The following is a 17406-nucleotide window of genomic DNA, read 5'->3' as shown; positions in this document are numbered from 1 at the left end:
AGCCTACAGCACCCGGTATTCCCAGGCGGTCTCCCATCCAAGTACTAACCAGGCCCGACCCTGCTTAGCTTCCGAGATCAGACGAGATCGGGCGCGTTCAGGGTGGTATGGCCGTAGACGCCTGCTGCCGCTGCGCGCAGCCCCAAATGCTGCTCGCCGCCTCTGCAGCCTCCGCTCTCCACGCTCTCGCCAGCCTCTGCCTGCGGCTCTCGCCTCACACACACCTGCTGCGCCTGCCTGCTCGCACAACTGCATCGGAGCACGCTCGCACCAACGCACGGACCGCAGCCTCTGCCAGCAAGCCGAGCCTGCTGCTCTCGCCGCCAAGCGCTCTCTCCCCCCTTCCACCCAACCTTCCCCACACACGCACTAATGCCCAGAAGGAGACCGGGCCGATTTCCCAGCGACTCACTGCCCTGCCCTCCTACCCCACAGCCTGCCTGCGTCAGCCTTGCACATTCAAGCGCTTAAGGCAAGTGCACTTGCAAGGCTCCCCACCTGTCTTCTCCGGCCGCCAGGCTACTGAGGGACCGCTTCCATCTCTCGGTGCATGGCTGTGCATTTGGCTGCTTCCCCATGCTTTGCATCTCACTGCGCTTGCCTCCCTCCCTCCCTCACCTCGCTTTGCCCTCACCGGCCATGCACTCAGCAGAGGCCTGGGCTTTGCAGAGCATCCTGGAAGTCACCTCTCTAGTGCCGGTGCAGAACCACCTAACCCAGAAACCTGGTCCACAACTGTCCTCAGGACAGGCCCATTCCTCACCCCACCAGTAACCCTCCCCCAAACCCTCAACCCCATGGAGTAGGTCTACACCTAAGCTCAAACCTATCCCAAGTCTCACCCTAACCCCATCTTCCATACTGAAATCGCACCTGACCCCTGTCCCCCACCTCTTCCCTAAACCTCACCTAACCCAAGCCTAAGGCCAATGCTGACCCCAATTCACAGCCAAAAGCTGAAGCCCAACGGAACCCCCGCCCTAACACCTAATTGGACCCTTCAGCCCAACCTCTGATCAAGACCTGCACAGCAGGTCTCTAGATGCCACCAGGGCCCCAACCCAGCAAGGAAAACCAGGGAGGACAGGACTCCCTTGGACGGTACATGAAATGGGAGGTCCCCAGTGTGGGAAAGCACGGGCGTGAGGCTGGTGCCTTGTCCTCTTTCTGTCCATCCAATCCAGCCTTGCCAGCCTCCTGAAACCACTGTGACTCTGTGTTTGCGCGAAGGGAGGGGTGATTCTCTCCCTAAACCAATTGCTCTCTCTTTCTCTCTCTCTCTCTCTCCCATCTCTCTCTCTCTCTCTCTCTCTCTCTCTCTATCTATCTCTCTCTCTCACTCTCTCTGTGTGTGTGTGTGTGTGTGTGCCTGCACCGAACTTAATTCCAGGCTTCACTAGATCCCACAGGGTGGGGATGGCTTGCATACATTGGAGGTGGCTGCACAAGGCCCCCTGGGCCTCTGTCCTTCTGAGCACAGCCCAGCTCCCATGCCAACCCTCCCACCGTACTTCGTTGCGGGGACTGAGCATTCCAGCCCTGGTGGCCAACTGCTTCTTCTGACTGCCAGGCTTCTTCTTCACCTCGTGTCTTCTCAAGGTGGCAACTCCAACAGCTTCCAACCCATCTCCCTTGTGCTTCCTAGGGTGTGTGTTGGCAAGGCGGTGTGTAACTGCAGGGTCATTGGGCTCCTTCCCCCAAGGATCCCAAATCACTGGGGGTTCTTCTTCACAACAGCAGCCCGCACCTCTCACCCTGCAAAGTGGGATCCCACTTTGCAGTATGTGCTTCCCAGGGGGAGACACTGTGTCCCAGCCCTCCTTCCTCCCCACTGCACGCATGTAGGCACCCAGCGAGGCTCTGGAATCTCTCCGTCTAGTCTGCCTGCTGGATGTGCTGACAGCAGAGACTCCTCCTGGGGGCTTGTGCATGGGCTCAACAAGATGGCAGGCATACCAGGAGCCTCAGCTTTCTAGTCAAGCAAATGGCTGGAGTGTGCTCTATGCTTCTCTGTGTCCCTCCTTCTCTTGGCTAGTCTGTCCTGGCATTGAAGCTCAGGGTCTTCAAGCTGCTAGGAAAGTCCACAGGCAAGCAGGCCGGCAGGCAGGCAGGCAGGCAGGAAAGGCTTTCTTGGAACACTTGAGCCAAGCCTCATTTCAGTGATAGCAATTCATCTATTCAAGGAGTAGGCATCCCACATAGAGAAGGTTGGGCAAAGCCACAAAGAAGCCCCTCAGGTACCCACAGGAAGTCACGCCAGGCAGTAGAGGGGCGGGTGGAGTGGCTGAGTGATGGGTGGGTACGGGTCCGGCCGGGGAGCTGCTGGCCACAGGCTAGATGTGCTTGCAGCCAGAAGCGAGAAACCAGTGAGCTAGGCAAGAGCAGTGGGGTGGGTGTGAGTGCGCCACCGTGCGGAAGTGCGGGGTGTGGCACGGGCCTGCGGTGTGGTCAGAGTGTGTGGGGTGGGCAGGGGCTCCCTAGGCAGGGCTGTGAGCACAGTGGAGCTAGGGTTTGAGTGTGTGTGGAGCAGGTGATTGTGATTGTGACTGTGAGGGAGTCAGCGTGCCAGGAGGGTGTGTGAGCATGTGTGGGGAAAGTGTGCAGAAGGCAGGCTGAGCAGTGCGGGCTGGGGTTGTGAAGAAGCAGACTAAGGTGGGCTGGCTTGGATGAAAGAAGAGGGCGGGGGGGGGGGGGTGGAGGGCGGTGGAGGAGGCAGTAGGCCTGGGGTGGGCGTGGAGAGGTGGAAGGCCGGGGCGGGCCCCCGGGCCGGGTGGAGGCAAAAGCCTACAGCACCCGGTATTCCCAGGCGGTCTCCCATCCAAGTACTAACCAGGCCCGACCCTGCTTAGCTTCCGAGATCAGACGAGATCGGGCGCGTTCAGGGTGGTATGGCCGTAGACGCCTGCTGCCGCTGCGCGCAGCCCCAAATGCTGCTCGCCGCCTCTGCAGCCTCCGCTCTCCACGCTCTCGCCAGCCTCTGCCTGCGGCTCTCGCCTCACACACACCTGCTGCGCCTGCCTGCTCGCACAACTGCATCGGAGCACGCTCGCACCAACGCACGGACCGCAGCCTCTGCCAGCAAGCCGAGCCTGCTGCTCTCGCCGCCAAGCGCTCTCTCCCCCCTTCCACCCAACCTTCCCCACACACGCACTAATGCCCAGAAGGAGACCGGGCCGATTTCCCAGCGACTCACTGCCCTGCCCTCCTACCCCACAGCCTGCCTGCGTCAGCCTTGCACATTCAAGCGCTTAAGGCAAGTGCACTTGCAAGGCTCCCCACCTGTCTTCTCCGGCCGCCAGGCTACTGAGGGACCGCTTCCATCTCTCGGTGCATGGCTGTGCATTTGGCTGCTTCCCCATGCTTTGCATCTCACTGCGCTTGCCTCCCTCCCTCCCTCACCTCGCTTTGCCCTCACCGGCCATGCACTCAGCAGAGGCCTGGGCTTTGCAGAGCATCCTGGAAGTCACCTCTCTAGTGCCGGTGCAGAACCACCTAACCCAGAAACCTGGTCCACAACTGTCCTCAGGACAGGCCCATTCCTCACCCCACCAGTAACCCTCCCCCAAACCCTCAACCCCATGGAGTAGGTCTACACCTAAGCTCAAACCTATCCCAAGTCTCACCCTAACCCCATCTTCCATACTGAAATCGCACCTGACCCCTGTCCCCCACCTCTTCCCTAAACCTCACCTAACCCAAGCCTAAGGCCAATGCTGACCCCAATTCACAGCCAAAAGCTGAAGCCCAACGGAACCCCCGCCCTAACACCTAATTGGACCCTTCAGCCCAACCTCTGATCAAGACCTGCACAGCAGGTCTCTAGATGCCACCAGGGCCCCAACCCAGCAAGGAAAACCAGGGAGGACAGGACTCCCTTGGACGGTACATGAAATGGGAGGTCCCCAGTGTGGGAAAGCACGGGCGTGAGGCTGGTGCCTTGTCCTCTTTCTGTCCATCCAATCCAGCCTTGCCAGCCTCCTGAAACCACTGTGACTCTGTGTTTGCGCGAAGGGAGGGGTGATTCTCTCCCTAAACCAATTGCTCTGTCTTTCTCTCTCTCTCTCTCTCCCATCTCTCTCTCTCTCTCTCTCTCTCTCTCTCTCTCTCTCTCTCTCTCTATCTCTCTCTCTCACTCTGTGTGTGTGTGTGTGTGTGTGTGTGCCTGCACCGAACTTAATTCCAGGCTTCACTAGATCCCACAGGGTGGGGATGGCTTGCATACATTGGAGGTGGCTGCACAAGGCCCCCTGGGCCTCTGTCCTTCTGAGCACAGCCCAGCTCCCATGCCAACCCTCCCACCGTACTTCGTTGCGGGGACTGAGCATTCCAGCCCTGGTGGCCAACTGCTTCTTCTGACTGCCAGGCTTCTTCTTCACCTCGTGTCTTCTCAAGGTGGCAACTCCAACAGCTTCCAACCCATCTCCCTTGTGCTTCCTAGGGTGTGTGTTGGCAAGGCGGTGTGTAACTGCAGGGTCATTGGGCTCCTTCCCCCAAGGATCCCAAATCACTGGGGGTTCTTCTTCACAACAGCAGCCCGCACCTCTCATCCTGCAAAGTGGGATCCCACTTTGCAGTATGTGCTTCCCAGGGGGAGACACTGTGTCCCAGCCCTCCTTCCTCCCCACTGCACACATGTAGGCACCCAGCGAGGCTCTGGAATCTCTCCGTCTAGTCTGCCTGCTGGATGTGCTGACAGCAGAGACTCCTCCTGGGGGCTTGTGCATGGGCTCAACAAGATGGCAGGCATACCAGGAGCCTCAGCTTTCTAGTCAAGCAAATGGCTGGAGTGTGCTCTATGCTTCTCTGTGTCCCTCCTTCTCTTGGCTAGTCTGTCCTGGCATTGAAGCTCAGGGTCTTCAAGCTGCTAGGAAAGTCCACAGGCAAGCAGGCCGGCAGGCAGGCAGGCAAGCAGGAAAGGCTTTCTTGGAACACTTGAGCCAAGCCTCATTTCAGTGATAGCAATTCATCTATTCAAGGAGTAGGCATCCCACATAGAGAAGGTTGGGCAAAGCCACAAAGAAGCCCCTCAGGTACCCACAGGAAGTCATGCCAGGCAGTAGAGGGGCGGGTGGAGTGGCTGAGTGATGGGTGGGTACGGGTCCGGCCGGGGAGCTGCTGGCCACAGGCTAGATGTGCTTGCAGCCAGAAGCGAGAAACCAGTGAGCTAGGCAAGAGCAGTGGGGTGGGTGTGAGTGCGCCACCGTGCGGAAGTGCGGGGTGTGGCACGGGCCTGCGGTGTGGTCAGAGTGTGTGGGGTGGGCAGGGGCTCCCTAGGCAGGGCTGTGAGCACAGTGGAGCTAGGGTTTGAGTGTGTGTGGAGCAGGTGATTGTGATTGTGACTGTGAGGGAGTCAGCGTGCCAGGAGGGTGTGTGAGCATGTGTGGGGAAAGTGTGCAGAAGGCAGGCTGAGCGGTGCGGGCTGGGGTTGTGAAGAAGCAGACTAAGGTGGGCTGGCTTGGATGAAAGAAGAGGGCGGGGGGGGGGGGTGGAGGGCGGCGGAGGAGGCAGTAGGCCTGGGGTGGGCGTGGAGAGGTGGAAGGCCGGGGCGGGCCCCCGGGCCGGGTGGAGGCAAAAGCCTACAGCACCCGGTATTCCCAGGCGGTCTCCCATCCAAGTACTAACCAGGCCCGACCCTGCTTAGCTTCCGAGATCAGACGAGATCGGGCGCGTTCAGGGTGGTATGGCCGCAGACGCCTGCTGCCGCTGCGCGCAGCCCCAAATGCTGCTCGCCGCCTCTGCAGCCTCCGCTCTCCACGCTCTCGCCAGCCTCTGCCTGCGGCTCTCGCCTCACACACACCTGCTGCGCCTGCCTGCTCGCACAACTGCATCGGAGCACGCTCGCACCAACGCACGGACCGCAGCCTCTGCCAGCAAGCCGAGCCTGCTGCTCTCGCCGCCAAGCGCTCTCTCCCCCCTTCCACCCAACCTTCCCCACACACGCACTAATGCCCAGAAGGAGACCGGGCCGATTTCCCAGCGACTCACTGCCCTGCCCTCCTACCCCACAGCCTGCCTGCGTCAGCCTTAAGCGCTTAAGGCAAGTGCACTTGCAAGGCTCCCCACCTGTCTTCTCCGGCCGCCAGGCTACTGAGGGACCGCTTCCATCTCTCGGTGCATGGCTGTGCATTTGGCTGCTTCCCCATGCTTTGCATCTCACTGCGCTTGCCTCCCTCCCTCCCTCACCTCGCTTTGCCCTCACCGGCCATGCACTCAGCAGAGGCCTGGGCTTTGCAGAGCATCCTGGAAGTCACCTCTCTAGTGCCGGTGCAGAACCACCTAACCCAGAAACCTGGTCCACAACTGTCCTCAGGACAGGCCCATTCCTCACCCCACCAGTAACCCTCCCCCAAACCCTCAACCCCATGGAGTAGGTCTACACCTAAGCTCAAACCTATCCCAAGTCTCACCCTAACCCCATCTTCCATACTGAAATCGCACCTGACCCCTGTCCCCCACCTCTTCCCTAAACCTCACCTAACCCAAGCCTAAGGCCAATGCTGACCCCAATTCACAGCCAAAAGCTGAAGCCCAACGGAACCCCCGCCCTAACACCTAATTGGACCCTTCAGCCCAACCTCTGATCAAGACCTGCACAGCAGGTCTCTAGATGCCACCAGGGCCCCAACCCAGCAAGGAAAACCAGGGAGGACAGGACTCCCTTGGACGGTACATGAAATGGGAGGTCCCCAGTGTGGGAAAGCACGGGCGTGAGGCTGGTGCCTTGTCCTCTTTCTGTCCATCCAATCCAGCCTTGCCAGCCTCCTGAAACCACTGTGACTCTGTGTTTGCGCGAAGGGAGGGGTGATTCTCTCCCTAAACCAATTGCTCTGTCTTTCTCTCTCTCTCTCTCTCCCATCTCTCTCTCTCTCTCTCTCTCTCTCTCTCTCTCTCTCTCTCTCTATCTCTCTCTCTCACTCTGTGTGTGTGTGTGTGTGTGTGTGTGCCTGCACCGAACTTAATTCCAGGCTTCACTAGATCCCACAGGGTGGGGATGGCTTGCATACATTGGAGGTGGCTGCACAAGGCCCCCTGGGCCTCTGTCCTTCTGAGCACAGCCCAGCTCCCATGCCAACCCTCCCACCGTACTTCGTTGCGGGGACTGAGCATTCCAGCCCTGGTGGCCAACTGCTTCTTCTGACTGCCAGGCTTCTTCTTCACCTCGTGTCTTCTCAAGGTGGCAACTCCAACAGCTTCCAACCCATCTCCCTTGTGCTTCCTAGGGTGTGTGTTGGCAAGGCGGTGTGTAACTGCAGGGTCATTGGGCTCCTTCCCCCAAGGATCCCAAATCACTGGGGGTTCTTCTTCACAACAGCAGCCCGCACCTCTCACCCTGCAAAGTGGGATCCCACTTTGCAGTATGTGCTTCCCAGGGGGAGACACTGTGTCCCAGCCCTCCTTCCTCCCCACTGCACGCATGTAGGCACCCAGCGAGGCTCTGGAATCTCTCCGTCTAGTCTGCCTGCTGGATGTGCTGACAGCAGAGACTCCTCCTGGGGGCTTGTGCATGGGCTCAACAAGATGGCAGGCATACCAGGAGCCTCAGCTTTCTAGTCAAGCAAATGGCTGGAGTGTGCTCTATGCTTCTCTGTGTCCCTCCTTCTCTTGGCTAGTCTGTCCTGGCATTGAAGCTCAGGGTCTTCAAGCTGCTAGGAAAGTCCACAGGCAAGCAGGCCGGCAGGCAGGCAGGCAGGCAGGAAAGGCTTTCTTGGAACACTTGAGCCAAGCCTCATTTCAGTGATAGCAATTCATCTATTCAAGGAGTAGGCATCCCACATAGAGAAGGTTGGGCAAAGCCACAAAGAAGCCCCTCAGGTACCCACAGGAAGTCATGCCAGGCAGTAGAGGGGCGGGTGGAGTGGCTGAGTGATGGGTGGGTACGGGTCCGGCCGGGGAGCTGCTGGCCACAGGCTAGATGTGCTTGCAGCCAGAAGCGAGAAACCAGTGAGCTAGGCAAGAGCAGTGGGGTGGGTGTGAGTGCGCCACCGTGCGGAAGTGCGGGGTGTGGCACGGGCCTGCGGTGTGGTCAGAGTGTGTGGGGTGGGCAGGGGCTCCCTAGGCAGGGCTGTGAGCACAGTGGAGCTAGGGTTTGAGTGTGTGTGGAGCAGGTGATTGTGATTGTGACTGTGAGGGAGTCAGCGTGCCAGGAGGGTGTGTGAGCATGTGTGGGGAAAGTGTGCAGAAGGCAGGCTGAGCGGTGCGGGCTGGGGTTGTGAAGAAGCAGACTAAGGTGGGCTGGCTTGGATGAAAGAAGAGGGCGGGGGGGGGGGGGTGGAGGGCGGCGGAGGAGGCAGTAGGCCTGGGGTGGGCGTGGAGAGGTGGAAGGCCGGGGCGGGCCCCCGGGCCGGGTGGAGGCAAAAGCCTACAGCACCCGGTATTCCCAGGCGGTCTCCCATCCAAGTACTAACCAGGCCCGACCCTGCTTAGCTTCCGAGATCAGACGAGATCGGGCGCGTTCAGGGTGGTATGGCCGCAGACGCCTGCTGCCGCTGCGCGCAGCCCCAAATGCTGCTCGCCGCCTCTGCAGCCTCCGCTCTCCACGCTCTCGCCAGCCTCTGCCTGCGGCTCTCGCCTCACACACACCTGCTGCGCCTGCCTGCTCGCACAACTGCATCGGAGCACGCTCGCACCAACGCACGGACCGCAGCCTCTGCCAGCAAGCCGAGCCTGCTGCTCTCGCCGCCAAGCGCTCTCTCCCCCCTTCCACCCAACCTTCCCCACACACGCACTAATGCCCAGAAGGAGACCGGGCCGATTTCCCAGCGACTCACTGCCCTGCCCTCCTACCCCACAGCCTGCCTGCGTCAGCCTTAAGCGCTTAAGGCAAGTGCACTTGCAAGGCTCCCCACCTGTCTTCTCCGGCCGCCAGGCTACTGAGGGACCGCTTCCATCTCTCGGTGCATGGCTGTGCATTTGGCTGCTTCCCCATGCTTTGCATCTCACTGCGCTTGCCTCCCTCCCTCCCTCACCTCGCTTTGCCCTCACCGGCCATGCACTCAGCAGAGGCCTGGGCTTTGCAGAGCATCCTGGAAGTCACCTCTCTAGTGCCGGTGCAGAACCACCTAACCCAGAAACCTGGTCCACAACTGTCCTCAGGACAGGCCCATTCCTCACCCCACCAGTAACCCTCCCCCAAACCCTCAACCCCATGGAGTAGGTCTACACCTAAGCTCAAACCTATCCCAAGTCTCACCCTAACCCCATCTTCCATACTGAAATCGCACCTGACCCCTGTCCCCCACCTCTTCCCTAAACCTCACCTAACCCAAGCCTAAGGCCAATGCTGACCCCAATTCACAGCCAAAAGCTGAAGCCCAACGGAACCCCCGCCCTAACACCTAATTGGACCCTTCAGCCCAACCTCTGATCAAGACCTGCACAGCAGGTCTCTAGATGCCACCAGGGCCCCAACCCAGCAAGGAAAACCAGGGAGGACAGGACTCCCTTGGACGGTACATGAAATGGGAGGTCCCCAGTGTGGGAAAGCACGGGCGTGAGGCTGGTGCCTTGTCCTCTTTCTGTCCATCCAATCCAGCCTTGCCAGCCTCCTGAAACCACTGTGACTCTGTGTTTGCGCGAAGGGAGGGGTGATTCTCTCCCTAAACCAATTGCTCTGTCTTTCTCTCTCTCTCTCTCTCCCATCTCTCTCTCTCTCTCTCTCTCTCTCTCTCTCTCTCTCTCTCTATCTCTCTCTCTCACTCTGTGTGTGTGTGTGTGTGTGTGTGTGCCTGCACCGAACTTAATTCCAGGCTTCACTAGATCCCACAGGGTGGGGATGGCTTGCATACATTGGAGGTGGCTGCACAAGGCCCCCTGGGCCTCTGTCCTTCTGAGCACAGCCCAGCTCCCATGCCAACCCTCCCACCGTACTTCGTTGCGGGGACTGAGCATTCCAGCCCTGGTGGCCAACTGCTTCTTCTGACTGCCAGGCTTCTTCTTCACCTCGTGTCTTCTCAAGGTGGCAACTCCAACAGCTTCCAACCCATCTCCCTTGTGCTTCCTAGGGTGTGTGTTGGCAAGGCGGTGTGTAACTGCAGGGTCATTGGGCTCCTTCCCCCAAGGATCCCAAATCACTGGGGGTTCTTCTTCACAACAGCAGCCCGCACCTCTCACCCTGCAAAGTGGGATCCCACTTTGCAGTATGTGCTTCCCAGGGGGAGACACTGTGTCCCAGCCCTCCTTCCTCCCCACTGCACGCATGTAGGCACCCAGCGAGGCTCTGGAATCTCTCCGTCTAGTCTGCCTGCTGGATGTGCTGACAGCAGAGACTCCTCCTGGGGGCTTGTGCATGGGCTCAACAAGATGGCAGGCATACCAGGAGCCTCAGCTTTCTAGTCAAGCAAATGGCTGGAGTGTGCTCTATGCTTCTCTGTGTCCCTCCTTCTCTTGGCTAGTCTGTCCTGGCATTGAAGCTCAGGGTCTTCAAGCTGCTAGGAAAGTCCACAGGCAAGCAGGCCGGCAGGCAGGCAGGCAGGCAGGAAAGGCTTTCTTGGAACACTTGAGCCAAGCCTCATTTCAGTGATAGCAATTCATCTATTCAAGGAGTAGGCATCCCACATAGAGAAGGTTGGGCAAAGCCACAAAGAAGCCCCTCAGGTACCCACAGGAAGTCATGCCAGGCAGTAGAGGGGCGGGTGGAGTGGCTGAGTGATGGGTGGGTACGGGTCCGGCCGGGGAGCTGCTGGCCACAGGCTAGATGTGCTTGCAGCCAGAAGCGAGAAACCAGTGAGCTAGGCAAGAGCAGTGGGGTGGGTGTGAGTGCGCCACCGTGCGGAAGTGCGGGGTGTGGCACGGGCCTGCGGTGTGGTCAGAGTGTGTGGGGTGGGCAGGGGCTCCCTAGGCAGGGCTGTGAGCACAGTGGAGCTAGGGTTTGAGTGTGTGTGGAGCAGGTGATTGTGATTGTGACTGTGAGGGAGTCAGCGTGCCAGGAGGGTGTGTGAGCATGTGTGGGGAAAGTGTGCAGAAGGCAGGCTGAGCGGTGCGGGCTGGGGTTGTGAAGAAGCAGACTAAGGTGGGCTGGCTTGGATGAAAGAAGAGGGCGGGGGGGGGGGGGGTGGAGGGCGGCGGAGGAGGCAGTAGGCCTGGGGTGGGCGTGGAGAGGTGGAAGGCCGGGGCGGGCCCCCGGGCCGGGTGGAGGCAAAAGCCTACAGCACCCGGTATTCCCAGGCGGTCTCCCATCCAAGTACTAACCAGGCCCGACCCTGCTTAGCTTCCGAGATCAGACGAGATCGGGCGCGTTCAGGGTGGTATGGCCGTAGACGCCTGCTGCCGCTGCGCGCAGCCCCAAATGCTGCTCGCCGCCTCTGCAGCCTCCGCTCTCCACGCTCTCGCCAGCCTCTGCCTGCGGCTCTCGCCTCACACACACCTGCTGCGCCTGCCTGCTCGCACAACTGCATCGGAGCACGCTCGCACCAACGCACGGACCGCAGCCTCTGCCAGCAAGCCGAGCCTGCTGCTCTCGCCGCCAAGCGCTCTCTCCCCCCTTCCACCCAACCTTCCCCACACACGCACTAATGCCCAGAAGGAGACCGGGCCGATTTCCCAGCGACTCACTGCCCTGCCCTCCTACCCCACAGCCTGCCTGCGTCAGCCTTGCACATTCAAGCGCTTAAGGCAAGTGCACTTGCAAGGCTCCCCACCTGTCTTCTCCGGCCGCCAGGCTACTGAGGGACCGCTTCCATCTCTCGGTGCATGGCTGTGCATTTGGCTGCTTCCCCATGCTTTGCATCTCACTGCGCTTGCCTCCCTCCCTCCCTCACCTCGCTTTGCCCTCACCGGCCATGCACTCAGCAGAGGCCTGGGCTTTGCAGAGCATCCTGGAAGTCACCTCTCTAGTGCCGGTGCAGAACCACCTAACCCAGAAACCTGGTCCACAACTGTCCTCAGGACAGGCCCATTCCTCACCCCACCAGTAACCCTCCCCCAAACCCTCAACCCCATGGAGTAGGTCTACACCTAAGCTCAAACCTATCCCAAGTCTCACCCTAACCCCATCTTCCATACTGAAATCGCACCTGACCCCTGTCCCCCACCTCTTCCCTAAACCTCACCTAACCCAAGCCTAAGGCCAATGCTGACCCCAATTCACAGCCAAAAGCTGAAGCCCAACGGAACCCCCGCCCTAACACCTAATTGGACCCTTCAGCCCAACCTCTGATCAAGACCTGCACAGCAGGTCTCTAGATGCCACCAGGGCCCCAACCCAGCAAGGAAAACCAGGGAGGACAGGACTCCCTTGGACGGTACATGAAATGGGAGGTCCCCAGTGTGGGAAAGCACGGGCGTGAGGCTGGTGCCTTGTCCTCTTTCTGTCCATCCAATCCAGCCTTGCCAGCCTCCTGAAACCACTGTGACTCTGTGTTTGCGCGAAGGGAGGGGTGATTCTCTCCCTAAACCAATTGCTCTGTCTTTCTCTCTCTCTCTCTCTCCCATCTCTCTCTCTCTCTCTCTCTCTCTCTCTCTCTCTCTATCTCTCTCTCTCACTCTGTGTGTGTGTGTGTGTGTGTGTGTGTGTGTGTCTGCACCGAACTTAATTCCAGGCTTCACTAGATCCCACAGGGTGGGGATGGCTTGCATACATTGGAGGTGGCTGCACAAGGCCCCCTGGGCCTCTGTCCTTCTGAGCACAGCCCAGCTCCCATGCCAACCCTCCCACCGTACTTCGTTGCGGGGACTGAGCATTCCAGCCCTGGTGGCCAACTGCTTCTTCTGACTGCCAGGCTTCTTCTTCACCTCGTGTCTTCTCAAGGTGGCAACTCCAACAGCTTCCAACCCATCTCCCTTGTGCTTCCTAGGGTGTGTGTTGGCAAGGCGGTGTGTAACTGCAGGGTCATTGGGCTCCTTCCCCCAAGGATCCCAAATCACTGGGGGTTCTTCTTCACAACAGCAGCCCGCACCTCTCACCCTGCAAAGTGGGATCCCACTTTGCAGTATGTGCTTCCCAGGGGGAGACACTGTGTCCCAGCCCTCCTTCCTCCCCACTGCACGCATGTAGGCACCCAGCGAGGCTCTGGAATCTCTCCGTCTAGTCTGCCTGCTGGATGTGCTGACAGCAGAGACTCCTCCTGGGGGCTTGTGCATGGGCTCAACAAGATGGCAGGCATACCAGGAGCCTCAGCTTTCTAGTCAAGCAAATGGCTGGAGTGTGCTCTATGCTTCTCTGTGTCCCTCCTTCTCTTGGCTAGTCTGTCCTGGCATTGAAGCTCAGGGTCTTCAAGCTGCTAGGAAAGTCCACAGGCAAGCAGGCCGGCAGGCAGGCAGGCAGGCAGGAAAGGCTTTCTTGGAACACTTGAGCCAAGCCTCATTTCAGTGATAGCAATTCATCTATTCAAGGAGTAGGCATCCCACATAGAGAAGGTTGGGCAAAGCCACAAAGAAGCCCCTCAGGTACCCACAGGAAGTCATGCCAGGCAGTAGAGGGGCGGGTGGAGTGGCTGAGTGATGGGTGGGTACGGGTCCGGCCGGGGAGCTGCTGGCCACAGGCTAGATGTGCTTGCAGCCAGAAGCGAGAAACCAGTGAGCTAGGCAAGAGCAGTGGGGTGGGTGTGAGTGCGCCACCGTGCGGAAGTGCGGGGTGTGGCACGGGCCTGCGGTGTGGTCAGAGTGTGTGGGGTGGGCAGGGGCTCCCTAGGCAGGGCTGTGAGCACAGTGGAGCTAGGGTTTGAGTGTGTGTGGAGCAGGTGATTGTGATTGTGACTGTGAGGGAGTCAGCGTGCCAGGAGGGTGTGTGAGCATGTGTGGGGAAAGTGTGCAGAAGGCAGGCTGAGCGGTGCGGGCTGGGGTTGTGAAGAAGCAGACTAAGGTGGGCTGGCTTGGATGAAAGAAGAGGGCGGGGGGGGGGTGGAGGGCGGCGGAGGAGGCAGTAGGCCTGGGGTGGGCGTGGAGAGGTGGAAGGCCGGGGCGGGCCCCCGGGCCGGGTGGAGGCAAAAGCCTACAGCACCCGGTATTCCCAGGCGGTCTCCCATCCAAGTACTAACCAGGCCCGACCCTGCTTAGCTTCCGAGATCAGACGAGATCGGGCGCGTTCAGGGTGGTATGGCCGTAGACGCCTGCTGCCGCTGCGCGCAGCCCCAAATGCTGCTCGCCGCCTCTGCAGCCTCCGCTCTCCACGCTCTCGCCAGCCTCTGCCTGCGGCTCTCGCCTCACACACACCTGCTGCGCCTGCCTGCTCGCACAACTGCATCGGAGCACGCTCGCACCAACGCACGGACCGCAGCCTCTGCCAGCAAGCCGAGCCTGCTGCTCTCGCCGCCAAGCGCTCTCTCCCCCCTTCCACCCAACCTTCCCCACACACGCACTAATGCCCAGAAGGAGACCGGGCCGATTTCCCAGCGACTCACTGCCCTGCCCTCCTACCCCACAGCCTGCCTGCGTCAGCCTTGCACATTCAAGCGCTTAAGGCAAGTGCACTTGCAAGGCTCCCCACCTGTCTTCTCCGGCCGCCAGGCTACTGAGGGACCGCTTCCATCTCTCGGTGCATGGCTGTGCATTTGGCTGCTTCCCCATGCTTTGCATCTCACTGCGCTTGCCTCCCTCCCTCCCTCACCTCGCTTTGCCCTCACCGGCCATGCACTCAGCAGAGGCCTGGGCTTTGCAGAGCATCCTGGAAGTCACCTCTCTAGTGCCGGTGCAGAACCACCTAACCCAGAAACCTGGTCCACAACTGTCCTCAGGACAGGCCCATTCCTCACCCCACCAGTAACCCTCCCCCAAACCCTCAACCCCATGGAGTAGGTCTACACCTAAGCTCAAACCTATCCCAAGTCTCACCCTAACCCCATCTTCCATACTGAAATCGCACCTGACCCCTGTCCCCCACCTCTTCCCTAAACCTCACCTAACCCAAGCCTAAGGCCAATGCTGACCCCAATTCACAGCCAAAAGCTGAAGGCCAACGGAACCCCCGCCCTAACACCTAATTGGACCCTTCAGCCCAACCTCTGATCAAGACCTGCACAGCAGGTCTCTAGATGCCACCAGGGCCCCAACCCAGCAAGGAAAACCAGGGAGGACAGGACTCCCTTGGACGGTACATGAAATGGGAGGTCCCCAGTGTGGGAAAGCACGGGCGTGAGGCTGGTGCCTTGTCCTCTTTCTGTCCATCCAATCCAGCCTTGCCAGCCTCCTGAAACCACTGTGACTCTGTGTTTGCGCGAAGGGAGGGGTGATTCTCTCCCTAAACCAATTGCTCTGTCTTTCTCTCTCTCTCTCTCTCCCATCTCTCTCTCTCTCTCTCTCTCTCTCTCTCTCTCTCTCTCTCTATCTCTCTCTCTCACTCTCTGTGTGTGTGTGTGTGTGTGTGTGCCTGCACCGAACTTAATTCCAGGCTTCACTAGATCCCACAGGGTGGGGATGGCTTGCATACATTGGAGGTGGCTGCACAAGGCCCCCTGGGCCTCTGTCCTTCTGAGCACAGCCCAGCTCCCATGCCAACCCTCCCACCGTACTTCGTTGCGGGGACTGAGCATTCCAGCCCTGGTGGCCAACTGCTTCTTCTGACTGCCAGGCTTCTTCTTCACCTCGTGTCTTCTCAAGGTGGCAACTCCAACAGCTTCCAACCCATCTCCCTTGTGCTTCCTAGGGTGTGTGTTGGCAAGGCGGTGTGTAACTGCAGGGTCATTGGGCTCCTTCCCCCAAGGATCCCAAATCACTGGGGGTTCTTCTTCACAACAGCAGCCCGCACCTCTCATCCTGCAAAGTGGGATCCCACTTTGCAGTATGTGCTTCCCAGGGGGAGACACTGTGTCCCAGCCCTCCTTCCTCCCCACTGCACACATGTAGGCACCCAGCGAGGCTCTGGAATCTCTCCGTCTAGTCTGCCTGCTGGATGTGCTGACAGCAGAGACTCCTCCTGGGGGCTTGTGCATGGGCTCAACAAGATGGCAGGCATACCAGGAGCCTCAGCTTTCTAGTCAAGCAAATGGCTGGAGTGTGCTCTATGCTTCTCTGTGTCCCTCCTTCTCTTGGCTAGTCTGTCCTGGCATTGAAGCTCAGGGTCTTCAAGCTGCTAGGAAAGTCCACAGGCAAGCAGGCCGGCAGGCAGGCAGGCAAGCAGGAAAGGCTTTCTTGGAACACTTGAGCCAAGCCTCATTTCAGTGATAGCAATTCATCTATTCAAGGAGTAGGCATCCCACATAGAGAAGGTTGGGCAAAGCCACAAAGAAGCCCCTCAGGTACCCACAGGAAGTCATGCCAGGCAGTAGAGGGGCGGGTGGAGTGGCTGAGTGATGGGTGGGTACGGGTCCGGCCGGGGAGCTGCTGGCCACAGGCTAGATGTGCTTGCAGCCAGAAGCGAGAAACCAGTGAGCTAGGCAAGAGCAGTGGGGTGGGTGTGAGTGCGCCACCGTGCGGAAGTGCGGGGTGTGGCACGGGCCTGCGGTGTGGTCAGAGTGTGTGGGGTGGGCAGGGGCTCCCTAGGCAGGGCTGTGAGCACAGTGGAGCTAGGGTTTGAGTGTGTGTGGAGCAGGTGATTGTGATTGTGACTGTGAGGGAGTCAGCGTGCCAGGAGGGTGTGTGAGCATGTGTGGGGAAAGTGTGCAGAAGGCAGGCTGAGCGGTGCGGGCTGGGGTTGTGAAGAAGCAGACTAAGGTGGGCTGGCTTGGATGAAAGAAGAGGGCGGGGGGGGGGGGGTGGAGGGCGGCGGAGGAGGCAGTAGGCCTGGGGTGGGCGTGGAGAGGTGGAAGGCCGGGGCGGGCCCCCGGGCCGGGTGGAGGCAAAAGCCTACAGCACCCGGTATTCCCAGGCGGTCTCCCATCCAAGTACTAACCAGGCCCGACCCTGCTTAGCTTCCGAGATCAGACGAGATCGGGCGCGTTCAGGGTGGTATGGCCGCAGACGCCTGCTGCCGCTGCGCGCAGCCCCAAATGCTGCTCGCCGCCTCTGCAGCCTCCGCTCTCCACGCTCTCGCCAGCCTCTGCCTGCGGCTCTCGCCTCACACACACCTGCTGCGCCTGCCTGCTCGCACAACTGCATCGGAGCACGCTCGCACCAACGCACGGACCGCAGCCTCTGCCAGCAAGCCGAGCCTGCTGCTCTCGCCGCCAAGCGCTCTCTCCCCCCTTCCACCCAACCTTCCCCACACACGCACTAATGCCCAGAAGGAGACCGGGCCGATTTCCCAGCGACTCACTGCCCTGCCCTCCTACCCCACAGCCTGCCTGCGTCAGCCTTAAGCGCTTAAGGCAAGTGCACTTGCAAGGCTCCCCACCTGTCTTCTCCGGCCGCCAGGCTACTGAGGGACCGCTTCCATCTCTCGGTGCATGGCTGTGCATTTGGCTGCTTCCCCATGCTTTGCATCTCACTGCGCTTGCCTCCCTCCCTCCCTCACCTCGCTTTGCCCTCACCGGCCATGCACTCAGCAGAGGCCTGGGCTTTGCAGAGCATCCTGGAAGTCACCTCTCTAGTGCCGGT

At 59.9% G+C, this 17406-nt stretch overlaps 7 non-coding genes across 7 annotated transcripts; all 7 read right to left on the bottom strand.

Moving 5' to 3' along the window:
- Window positions 1-119, bottom strand: LOC122120913. The gene has a single exon (XR_006149817.1). It is a non-coding gene; the product is annotated as a 5S ribosomal RNA (ribosomal RNA).
- A 2662-nt stretch (window positions 120-2781) lies between these two features.
- LOC122120912 lies at window positions 2782-2900 on the bottom strand. The gene has a single exon (XR_006149816.1). It is a non-coding gene; the product is annotated as a 5S ribosomal RNA (ribosomal RNA).
- Window positions 2901-5573: 2673 nt separating this feature from the next.
- Window positions 5574-5692, bottom strand: LOC122120926. Its single transcript, XR_006149830.1, has one exon. It is a non-coding gene; the product is annotated as a 5S ribosomal RNA (ribosomal RNA).
- A 2664-nt stretch (window positions 5693-8356) lies between these two features.
- LOC122120925 lies at window positions 8357-8475 on the bottom strand. The gene has a single exon (XR_006149829.1). It is a non-coding gene; the product is annotated as a 5S ribosomal RNA (ribosomal RNA).
- Window positions 8476-11138: 2663 nt separating this feature from the next.
- LOC122120910 lies at window positions 11139-11257 on the bottom strand. Its single transcript, XR_006149815.1, has one exon. It is a non-coding gene; the product is annotated as a 5S ribosomal RNA (ribosomal RNA).
- Window positions 11258-13924: 2667 nt separating this feature from the next.
- Window positions 13925-14043, bottom strand: LOC122120909. The gene has a single exon (XR_006149814.1). It is a non-coding gene; the product is annotated as a 5S ribosomal RNA (ribosomal RNA).
- A 2670-nt stretch (window positions 14044-16713) lies between these two features.
- LOC122120924 lies at window positions 16714-16832 on the bottom strand. Its single transcript, XR_006149828.1, has one exon. It is a non-coding gene; the product is annotated as a 5S ribosomal RNA (ribosomal RNA).
- Window positions 16833-17406: the final 574 nt, after the last annotated feature.

The sequence above is a fragment of the Dipodomys spectabilis genome, unplaced genomic scaffold (genome assembly GCF_019054845.1).
Source record: "Dipodomys spectabilis isolate Male_0828 unplaced genomic scaffold, ASM1905484v1 ptg000178l, whole genome shotgun sequence".
Lineage (NCBI taxonomy): Eukaryota > Metazoa > Chordata > Mammalia > Rodentia > Heteromyidae > Dipodomys > Dipodomys spectabilis.
Note: the sequence above shows the minus strand (reverse complement) of the source record. Positions and strands in the feature narration are given on the sequence as shown.